At 45.5% G+C, this 11,147-nt stretch overlaps 2 pseudogenes; one reads left to right on the top strand and one right to left on the bottom strand.

Moving 5' to 3' along the window:
• Window positions 1–1,037: 1,037 nt before the first annotated feature.
• On the top strand, window positions 1,038–1,089 carry LOC138354845 (U6atac minor spliceosomal RNA; annotated as a pseudogene).
• A 7,970-nt stretch (window positions 1,090–9,059) lies between these two features.
• On the bottom strand, window positions 9,060–9,111 carry LOC123750736 (U6atac minor spliceosomal RNA; annotated as a pseudogene).
• Between the last annotated feature and the right edge of the window lie 2,036 nt (window positions 9,112–11,147).

The following is an 11,147-nucleotide window of genomic DNA, read 5'->3' as shown; positions in this document are numbered from 1 at the left end:
CAACCGGCTGTGGTAAGGCTTCTCTTAATAATGTCATTGACCTCGCCGTGTCTTGCATGCCATCCTCCTGTCCTTTGGCAGACTATTGCTGACTATTGACGACTGTCACAATAGGTACTGTCTAAACAGGAGGATGGGTTGAAGAGACAGACAATAGATAGTTGGATGGGTAGATTGATGGACAGGTTGATGGATAGATAGGCTGAAAATATGAGTAGATGGATGAGAACACGAGTAGATAGATGGATAGAAGAAAAAAATAGATCGATATTCAGATGAGTAAATGGATGATTGGATGGATAAATGGAAGGATAGATGAATGTATAGAATTATAGATAGATGGAAGAATAAAGAGAAATACCAATGGGCGGAAATTCTGACTGATGGATAGATTGATGGATGGACGGAAAGATATAGAGGGATAGATGTATGAATAGATAGATTGATTGTTATCCTGCATATAATAGAACCCGAATCCTCGAGAGGGAGATCGTTGTCGAGAACCAGCGAGGAAGAACCGTGCCTCCAGATGAAGATGAGACACACATCACGCTGAGAACTCCAGAGAGCCTTGACGGAGGTGGTGGGGAGCGCGGGGCCGAGGTCCTGACCAGCGACCATGTACCAATACATATTTCTTGACATAAACACGTCCCCTGTTGATTAAATCTGGCTACAACTACGCAGAGTTACAACCACCAATCTGTGAACTGTGGCCTTGGGCCCTGACAGCGTCTATAAACCAGTTGAGAGTAATGTTGCAGTGAGAGTGACTTGTGGCTGGTGCAATAACTGGTCCCCTTGTCTCTCTGTCCTCCTCCTCTTCTACTCACCCACTCTCCCTCTGTCTCTGTCTCACTTTCTCTCTCTCTCTCTCTCTCTCTCTCTCTCTCTCTCTCTCTCTCTCTCTCTCTCTCTCTCTCTCTCTCTCTCTCTCTCTCTCATAGACCAATAACTCTGAGCCTGCATCTTTGGTAATGTCTCGATCCACCAAATATATCCATATGTCTGACAACCATTGTGTTACCACCACCAGTGTGCTGTAGGAGAGAAGGTTAGCACTCCCCTGTATAAGGACGGACAACACATCCCGGAGGGGAGCCGGTGGCCGAGCGGACAGCACGCTGGACACATGATCCTGTGGTCCCGGGTTCGATCCCGGGCACCAGCGAGAAACGATGGGCAAAGTTTCTTTCACCCTGAATGCCCCTGTTACCTAGCAGTAAATAGGTACCTGGGAGTTAGTCAGCTGTCACGTGCTGCTTCCTGGTGTGCGTGTTTGTGTGTGTGTGTGTGTGGTGTGAGAAAAAATAGTAGTAGTAGAAACAATTGATTGACAGTTGAGAGACGGGAAAGAGCAGTTGAGAAAGTTGAGAAAGAGCAGAGCTGAACCCCCGCAAGCACAACTAGGTGAGATGCGTTACTGAGGCTCAGCACCGCATGTGCGTTGCTGAGCCACAGCAACATTTCCCCTGTCTCCCAGTCTTCCCCACCATTCCCCCCCTCCCGTCCAATCGTCCTCCCAACCATTCCTGATTCCCCCGTCCCACTCGTCCTCTCCGTCATTCACCCCTCCCCCTTCCCTTTTTCCTCCACATCATCTCCCACTCCCCCATCCCCTCGTCTTCCAAACAATTCCCTCCTCCCTATGCCCCTTTTTCCTCCCCACCATTCCCTACTCCCATGTCCCTTTGTCCTCCCCCACCATTCTCAATCCCCCCGTCACCTCGACCTCATCATCCCCAACTCTCCCGTCCACTGGTCCTCCCCTCCATTACCCCCGTCCCCTTTCCCCACGTCCTCCCCACCATCCCCCACTCCCATCGCCTCGTCCTCCTCACAATTCCCCACTCCCTCCTCCGATGCATTCCCAAATGATCTGATGTTCCCATCAGAAAATTGGGAACATCAAATGATCTGATGTTCCCATCAATGAAAAAATGAGAACAGTTAAAAAACGAAATTAAAAAAATTTAATAAATAAATAACTAAACTATATTCATGAAATGAACGGTATGGTAAACAATGCAGCTCAATTCCAAGGCAAATCACACGAAGTATTTAAATCAAAACGTAAATAAATCAAAATCTTTGAAAATTAAATTTATCTATGCAAATGGAAACATTGAAATGGAATCGCAACATATTTAGTATAGGGTGTGTTGCTCTTACGTGCAACAGATGGCGCTGTTTTTCAAAAAAATATGGTTTAACTGTCACATGTTCTATACTTATACTCACGAAATGAACGGTAAGGTAAACAAGACCGTTCAATTCCAACGCAGTCACACAAAATAGTTCAATCAAAATTAAAAAAAAATCGGAATCTATGAACATTTAATATATCAATGCAATCGGAAACATTGAAATGGAATAGTAACATATTTAATATAGCGAGAGTTGCTCTTACCTGCATCAAATGGTGTGTTTTTTTTAAATCATGTTTTATCTATCACAGGTTTGGCATCTATATAGTAGGTATAAAAAATCACGTGCATATTCGAATGGAATGTTGTGTCAAAATTTCAAAGCAATCAGTAAAAAAAAATTTGGAGATTGCAGCATGTGTTGCTCTTTCGTCCAACATTGGTTTAAAAAAAATACATGTTTTTTCCTGTCACAGGTGAGGCATGTATATAGTAGGTGTATAAAAACACGCACCTATTCGAATGCAACATTGTGTCAAAATTTCAAAGCAATCAGTAAAGAGGTTTCGAAAAATTTCTCTGACATGGAAAACATGAAAAAATACAGTTTTTCATGAAAAGCATGTTTTTCTCGTCACAGACGTGACATCTATATAGTATGTATATAAAATCCCGTTCGGATGCAAATGGAACATTGTGCGAAAAATTTATAGCAATCGGTGAAGAACTTTCGGAGATTAGCGATTTTGAACAAACGTTTACATTTTTATTTATATAGATGACATAATTAAATATTCGTTAGGAAATACTAATGTTAATTTATGAAACAATTTACCAGATAACATGAGAGACGTGGTATTGCTGGAGTGTTATAAGCGAGGATTACATATATACAGGAACACGTTCAGTGGGCTGTATATAGCTTACCTCGGGTGGCCTAATTGGTTTAGGCAGTTTAATTTATTCTTGTGAGCTAAGGCTATTTGCTGGACTAGGATGTGTTAACATGAGGGACTCCCATGAATGGCTAGCAAGAGTAAAAGCTTCCTTACACTAGAAGACATTACTGGTGGTGCAGGTACCAGCTTGGGTCACCCCACTCATCCTTCACTCTCCCTTAACACCAATATTTACAGGTTTCCTCTTTACATGACGATGGTGTGAATGGCGCTCCCGGGCCGGGTCTCAATGTGCGGCATTCACCTCTTTCAGCGTCACACTCGTCACGTTGAAAGCTGCCTGGCAGTCGTGGCCAGTGGTCGTCTCACTGCCTGGCAGTCGTGGCTAGTGGTCGTGACACTGCCTGGTAGTCGTGACCAGTGGTCGTGTCACTGCCTGGTAGTCGTGGCCAGTGGTCGTCTCACTGCCTGGTAGTCGTGGCCAGTGGTCGTCTCACTGCCTGGTAGTCGTGGCCAGTGGTCGTGTCACTGTCTGGTAGTCGTGGCCAGTGGTCGTGTCACTGCCTGGTAGTCGTGGCCAGTGGTCGTGTCACTGCCTGGTAGTCGTGGCCAGTGGTCGTGTCACTGTCTGGTAGTCGTGGCCAGTGGTCGTGTCACTGCCTGGAAGTCGTGGCCAGTGGTCGTGTCACTGCCTGGTAGTCGTGGCCAGTGGTCGTGTCACTGTCTGGTAGTCGTGGCCAGTGGTCGTCTCACTGTCTGGTAGTCGTGGCCAGTGGTCGTGTCACTGCCTGGTAGTCGTGTCCAGTGGTCGTTTCACTGTCTGGTAGTCGTGGCCAGTGGTCGTGTCACTGCCTGGTAGTCGTGGCCAGTGGTCGTGACACTGCCTGGTAGTCGTGGCCAGTGGTCGTGACACTGACTGGTAGTCGTGGCCAGTGGTCGTGTCACTGCCTGGTAGTCGTGGCCAGTGGTCGTGTCACTGCCTGGTAGTCGTGGCCAGTGGTCGTGTCACTGTCTGGTAGTCGTGGCCAGTGGTCGTCTCACTGTCTGGTAGTCGTGGCCAGTGGTCGTGTCACTGCCTGGTAGTCGTGTCCAGTGGTCGTGTCATTGCCTGGTAGTCGTGGCCAGTGGTCGTGTCACTGCCTGGTAGTCGTGGCCAGTGGTCGTCTCACTGTCTGGTAGTCGTGGCCAGTGGTCGTCTCACTGCCTGGTAGTCGTGGCCTCACAACCTAACATTACTTGCAATTTCGTCATCAGAGTGAAGGCCATTGCCAGCATCCAATAACGAAACGTGGAATGACGGAGCACTGTTTCATATGGTTGATACCTGTGACCGAGAGGCTTGACGGGACACTTCGGGAGCTCATATCTACCATTGAGAGCACACGAGTGACTGACCTGTCTCGCTATACCTGAGTGGAAGTTCTGCTCCTGATATCGATGACTGTCTACATTGTTTGACAGGTCACCGGTCTCCTTATGCCCGTAACTGTCCAAGTGATGCGAAGACAGGAGTTCCCAGCATGCTCAATTTGGAGCTATCAATTTTAGAACCAGTAAATATACATTTTACAGTTTTATTTCCCCCGGCAATAAACAGTTCCTAGAGCTATCACGACTGTCCTATAACGCCAAAATACGCACATTATTCAGTCATTTACTCAACCTTCGACTCTACCATGACAATGTGCTGTCTCAACACGACCGCAATTTACACACATGGATCTCAAATCTAAAAAGACATTGAACCCTGTGTCACCAGTGATGTGGGGATCCCACATTACTGCTTCAAGCAAAAATAGCGACTACAATACCGTTTAGCAATATCCACAGCAGAATTACCTGTTTAGTACCATTTTCTAACAATAATATCTACAATACCAACTGGGGACTGCACAATCGGCAGTGACATAATGAGGTTCAAGTCATCACATACTGTTCACATGGATCCAAAGTCAAAGTCATTCCTTTCCTGCCGCTTTTCCACTAACACTGTTCAGAAGGATATGACATATCTCTATGATGTGTGCCGGCACACTATGGAATATTCCAAAAATAATTTGTAGATGAATTAGCAAAACCAATTCACTTTACATCATCCAATTCCCTATACTACAAAAGTGGCCCTAAAATCCACCATGACCCAGATCTTTGCAGTGAAATGAAAACAAGTTCTTCAACATACTAATTCATCTCTCGTATCAGGAACGGTTGAGGGCCACAGGGCTAAAAACACTAGACCAGACATGACAAGTCGGATCTCATCGAAACCTTTAAAATACTAACAATTTGGAGGATGTTGATCCGAGCAATTTCTTCAAAAGGTCAGATGTAACACGAACGAGGAGACGCGGTTTCAAGCTTAACAAGCCACAATGAAGGTAAGAACTGAGAACAGGAGATCCTTTCTCACCCATAGGGTTATAAGCCCATGGAACCCTATAAGCCCTATAAGCCCATGGAACAGCGGGGTAATCCTAGCAGAAAGTTATTTGTTTTTATTCTTTGTGAATATTTAACTTGTTTTTTATTTACTTGATATTTTTTAGTTTAATTATTTATTATTCTAAATGAATTATGATTCTAAGTAGTGGACAGTATGTAAATTTAGCCTACCAAGCTTTACCTACATATAGTTGGGCGTAAATGTTCACAGTTGGTGGAGATAAAAAAAAAAACATTAATATTTACTTTCAATTTCATATAAATTATACCATATATGGTGACTTATAACTATCTATAGTAAGGTTAGTACAAAGTTATACATGGCCTTAGCTGTATGGTTCATATGGCCTGATTAGACTTTATGTGGTCCCAACATCTGTTAGTGTGTGGCTACATGTGGCCCAGGTGCCGGGCCATGCCATGGCGCCTAAAATGGCGTCTTTGGGGCAGCAAGGGTATGCGAGAAGCCACAGGTTATAGGTGGCCAGCTCCACTAATATCTCCAGGTCACAAACTTACCTGCCAAAGAATTGAGCTATAAAATTGCTCATTAACATATATGGTTCAGGTGTGACATGAAATATCAGTGTATAGCGAGACAGGTGAGCCACTCGTGTGCTCACAGTGGTAGATATGAGCTCCCGAAGTGTCCCGTCAAGCCTCTCGGTCACAGGTATCAACCATATGAAACAGCGCTCCGTCATTAGACGTTTCGTTATTGGATGCTGGCAATGGCCTTCACTCTGATGACGAAATTGCAAGTAATGTTAGGTTGTGAGGCCACGACTACCAGGCAGTGAGACGACCACTGGCCACGACAACCAGGCAGTGAGACGACCACTGGCCACGACTACCAGGCAGTGAGACGACCACTGGCCACGACTACCAGGCAGTGACACGACCACTGGCCACGACTACCAGGCAGTGACACGACCACTGGCCACGACTACCAGGCAGTGACACGACCACTGGCCACGACTACCAGGCAGTGACACGACCACTGGCCACGACTACCAGGCAGTGACACGACCACTGGCCACGACTACCAGGCAGTGACACGACCACTGGCCACGACTACCAGGCAGTGTCACGACCACTGGCCACGACTACCAGGCAGTGTCACGACCACTGGCCACGACTACCAGGCAGTGAGACGACCACTGGCCACGACTACCAGGCAGTGACACGACCACTGGCCACGACTACCAGGCAGTGACACGACCACTGGCCACGACTACCAGGCAGTGACACGACCACTGACCACGACTACCAGGCAGTGACACGACCACTGGCCACGACTACCAGGCAGTGACACGACCACTGGCCACGACTACCAGGCAGTGACACGACCACTGACCACGACTACCAGGCAGTGACAAAAGTAGTACAAAAGTTCTGTCTGAGCATGTGAATGGTCAGAACTTCAGTAAGATTCAGCGAGAAGGTAAGAAATTTGCAGTGCATAATGTAACTAAAGCATTGTCATCTATAGGAACTGTAAATATAACGAAAAATTTAGATTTAATGGAATTCAATTAAACATGTTTAAGTTAACTGTTCCCAAGTGTTCACAGATTAATGTCTTTTACTTGAAATATCTTCCACTGCAGAAAATTGTCATTTTTGCAAAATCTCAGTCATTCTGATCTTTAAACTTGCATATACGCTTAATGCCAATATTAGTCAACTTGTGTACTCATGTGACATAAACTGTTAATGTTGACCTTATACTGACACCAACTTCTTCATCCAATACTCTGTGGAAGATCTTTAAACAGGAATAAAGATGTCAATAAGTTAATGATTGGGAGAGTTGATGAGATGGTAAGTGAATCATCCGCGTCATTTAACGAATTGCTAATCTTATTCCTTTGCCTATCACATAATTTAATACCTAAATTTAGACTTACTTCAGTATGCGTTTCCTTTAATTTTCTTCATACTTGTATATTGACGATAGCTGTATACAACATTTTCTTGGTGATGGGTCAATGGTTAATGCTGAAGAAACAAGTTCAAGGGAGATTGACCCTAACACAGTGAAAATATAAATTTTAAGAACGTTGAAGGTCATCACTGTTATTATAAGAGAAAGTTATACGTGGGCAAGCGACCTTAGCTTGGCAACTATTTGTAAGGTACATAACTGCTGTCTTCTTTCTTGGGCTCTCTATATTAGAAATTATACAAAACGGGATTTTTTGCTGAGAATCAGTTAATTGTTTGAACCTCAATTTTACTAAATGTAAATAGAATCTAAAGCGGACATAACTTCAATTAACTGGATACAAAGAATGATGACAAAGTTCAGCACAAGAATTAGAAAAAAAACACATGAGGGATTAGGAAAACATTTTTTCTTCGGTGAAGTGAAAGTGGTGACATGAATGAAGTACTGAAATAGATGAAAGAAAATAATAATAAGATGTTAAATATATCAGCACTAAACAGAACATGATACAGTAGAGACAAAACTGAATATGTATATTCAAAGACCAGCTGTACCCGGCCACGCGTTGCTCTGGTTCAGCAACGCATGTGCGTTGCTGAACTACAACAACATTCCCCTGACTCCCAGTTTTCCCAGCCATTCCTCCCCTCCCGTCCCATCGTCCTCAAACCATTCTTGACTTCCCCGTCCTCTCGTCCTCCCCACTATTCCCCCCTCCCCCATCTCTTTTTCTTCCCCATCATCCCCCTCTCCACCATCCCCTCGTCCTCCTAACCATTCCCCTCTCCACTGTCTCTTTGTCCTCCCCACCATCTCCCACTCCCCCGTCCCCTCGTCTTCCAAACAATTCCCTCCTCCCCTTTCTTCTTTATCAAAATAAAGTCTTTGTGAACTAAGGCTAAGTCGAAGACCTGGTTACCAACCTCGCAAGTCTCAAAGAAAAGGAAGACGAATAATAATAAGAAAGAGTTTAGCCAGTATGACAATGTTACAAAGTCTCAGAGGATGAATTTCCTCTAAAGGAAGTAATAATAGACCCTCACCTCCGTGATCAGCTCTACCACGGAGCCCTACTGGAGAAGGAATAAGCGCGTGGGAGGAGACCCCGGACGTAAAGGGGGTTTTTAAGAGCACCGTTATACAGTGAAGGGTGTGACGGAGACCCTCCAACTACCCATATTGGTACACTATATTATATACCAGAGTGAGCTTAGAGAAAACATATCTCCCTGTTAGCTCGGTCCGGCCATAATGACTCTGTCATCTTACCATCGTTCGTCACACTCACCCTCCCCTGCCGGTCAGTGATCTTACTCAGGACTCATTAATGTTACTCATGACTCACCACATGCAACGGGATTATCCTGGTGGCCAAGTAATACATACAAATCCACATATCTAGGGAAGACAGGTGATATAACGGACACAATGACAGAGGCAAACAAGACACAAGTGAACCAGGCAGGTGAGTAACGAACAGAATGACAGACTGACGGGAGGACAATAGACAGATGATTGTGGTTACCTTTCCTTGCAATGATTTCGGGGCTCAACGTCCGCGCGGCCCGGTCCTCGATCAGGCCTCCTACACATGGTGTCAGGTGTCACCGTAGCGACTGTATGTGTTGTCCGTCCTTATACAGGGGAGTGCTAACCTTCTCTCCTACAGCACACTGGTGGTGGTAACACAATGGTTGTCAGACATATGGAAATATGGGTATCGAGGCATACACAAAGATGCAGGCTCATAGTTATTGGTCTGCGTATCAGGGGAGAGAGAGAGAGAGAGAGAGAGAGAGAGAGAGAGAGAGAGAGAGAGAGAGAGAGAGAGAGAGAGAGAGAGAGAGAGAGAGAGAGAGGGAGAGAGAGAGAGAGAGAGAGAGAGAGAGAGAGAGAGAGAGAGAGAGAGAGAGAGAGAGAGAGAGAGAGAGAGAGAGAGAGAGAGAGAGAGAGAGAGAGAGAGAGAGAGAGAGAGAGAGAGAGAGACAGAGAGAGAGAGAGAGACAGAGAGAGAGAGAGGGAGAGAGAGAGAGAGAGAGAGAGAGAGAGACATAGAGAGAGAGACAGAGAGAGAGAGAGAGAGAGAGAGAGAGAGAGAGAGAGAGAGAGAGAGAGAGAGAGAGAGAGAGAGAGAGAGAGAGAGAGAGAGAGAGAGAGAGAGGGAGAGAGAGAGAGAGAGACAGAGAGAGAGAGACAGAGAGAGAGAGAGAGAGAGAGAGAGAGAGAGAGAGAGAGAGAGAGAGAGAGAGAGAGAGAGAGAGAGGGAGAGAGAGAGAGAGAGAGAGAGAGAGAGAGAGAGAGAGAGAGAGAGAGAGAGAGAGAGAGAGAGAGAGAGAGAGAGAGAGAGAGAGAGAGAGGGAGAGAGAGAGAGAGAGAGAGACAGAGAGAGAGAGAGAGAGAGAGAGAGAGAGAGAGAGAGAGAGAGAGAGAGAGAGAGAGAGAGAGAGAGAGAGAGAGAGACAGAGAGAGAGAGAGAGAGAGAGAGAGAGAGAGAGAGAGAGAGAGAGAGAGAGAGAGAGAGAGAGAGAGACAGAGAGAGAGAGAGAGAGAGAGAGAGAGAGAGAGAGAGAGAGAGAGAGAGAGAGAGAGAGAGAGAGAGAGAGAGAGAGAGAGAGAGAGAGAGACAGAGAGAGACAGAGAGAGACAGAGAGAGAGAGAGAGAGAGAGAGAGAGAGAGAGAGAGAGAGAGAGAGAGAGAGAGAGAGAGAGAGAGAGAGAGAGAGAGAGAGAGAGAGAGAGACAGAGAGAGAGAGAGAGAGAGAGAGAGAGAGAGAGAGAGAGAGAGAGAGAGAGAGAGAGAGAGAGAGAGAGAGAGAGAGAGAGAGAGAGAGAGAGAGAGAAAGTAAGACAGAGACAGAGGGAGAGTGGGTGAGTAGAAGAGGAGGAGGACAGAGAGACAAGGGGACCAGTTATTGCACCAGCCACAAGTCACTCTCACTGCAACATTACTCTCAACTGGTTTATAGACGCTGTCAGGGCCCAAGGCCACAGTTCACAGATTGGTGGTTGTAACTCTGCGTAGTTGTAGCCAGATTTAATCAACAGGGGACGTGTTTATGTCAAGAAATATGTATTGGTACATGGTCGCTGGTCAGGACCTCGGCCCCGCGCTCCCCACCACCTCCGTCAAGGCTCTCTGGAGTTCTCAGCGTGATGTGTGTCTCATCTTCACCTGGAGGCACGGTTCTTCCTCACTGGTTCTCCACCACGATCGCCCTCTCCAGGATTCGGGTTCTATTATATGCAGGATAACAATCCATCTATCTATTCATACACCTATCCCTCCATAGATCTTTCCGTCCATCAATCAATCTATCTATCAGTCTGAACATCTGTCCATCAGTCTGTACATTTATCCATCAGTCTGTACATTTATCCATCAGTCTGTACATTTATCCATCAGTCTGTACATTTATCCATCAGTCTGTACATTTATCCATCAGTCTGTACATTTATCCATCAGTCTGTACATTTATCCATCAGTCTGTACATTTATCCATCAGTCTGTACATTTATCCATCAGTCTGTACATTTATCCATCAATCTGTACATTTATCCATCAGTCTGTACATTTATCCATCAGTCTGTACATTTATCCATCAGTCTGTACATTTATCCATCAATCTGTACATTTATCCATCAGTCTGTACATTTATCCATCAGTCTGTACATTTATCCATCAATCTGTACATTTATCCATCAGTCTGT

The sequence above is a fragment of the Procambarus clarkii genome, chromosome 64 (genome assembly GCF_040958095.1).
Source record: "Procambarus clarkii isolate CNS0578487 chromosome 64, FALCON_Pclarkii_2.0, whole genome shotgun sequence".
In the NCBI taxonomy this organism is placed as follows: Eukaryota; Metazoa; Arthropoda; class Malacostraca; order Decapoda; family Cambaridae; genus Procambarus; species Procambarus clarkii.
This window is presented reverse-complemented; position numbering and strand designations above follow the sequence as displayed.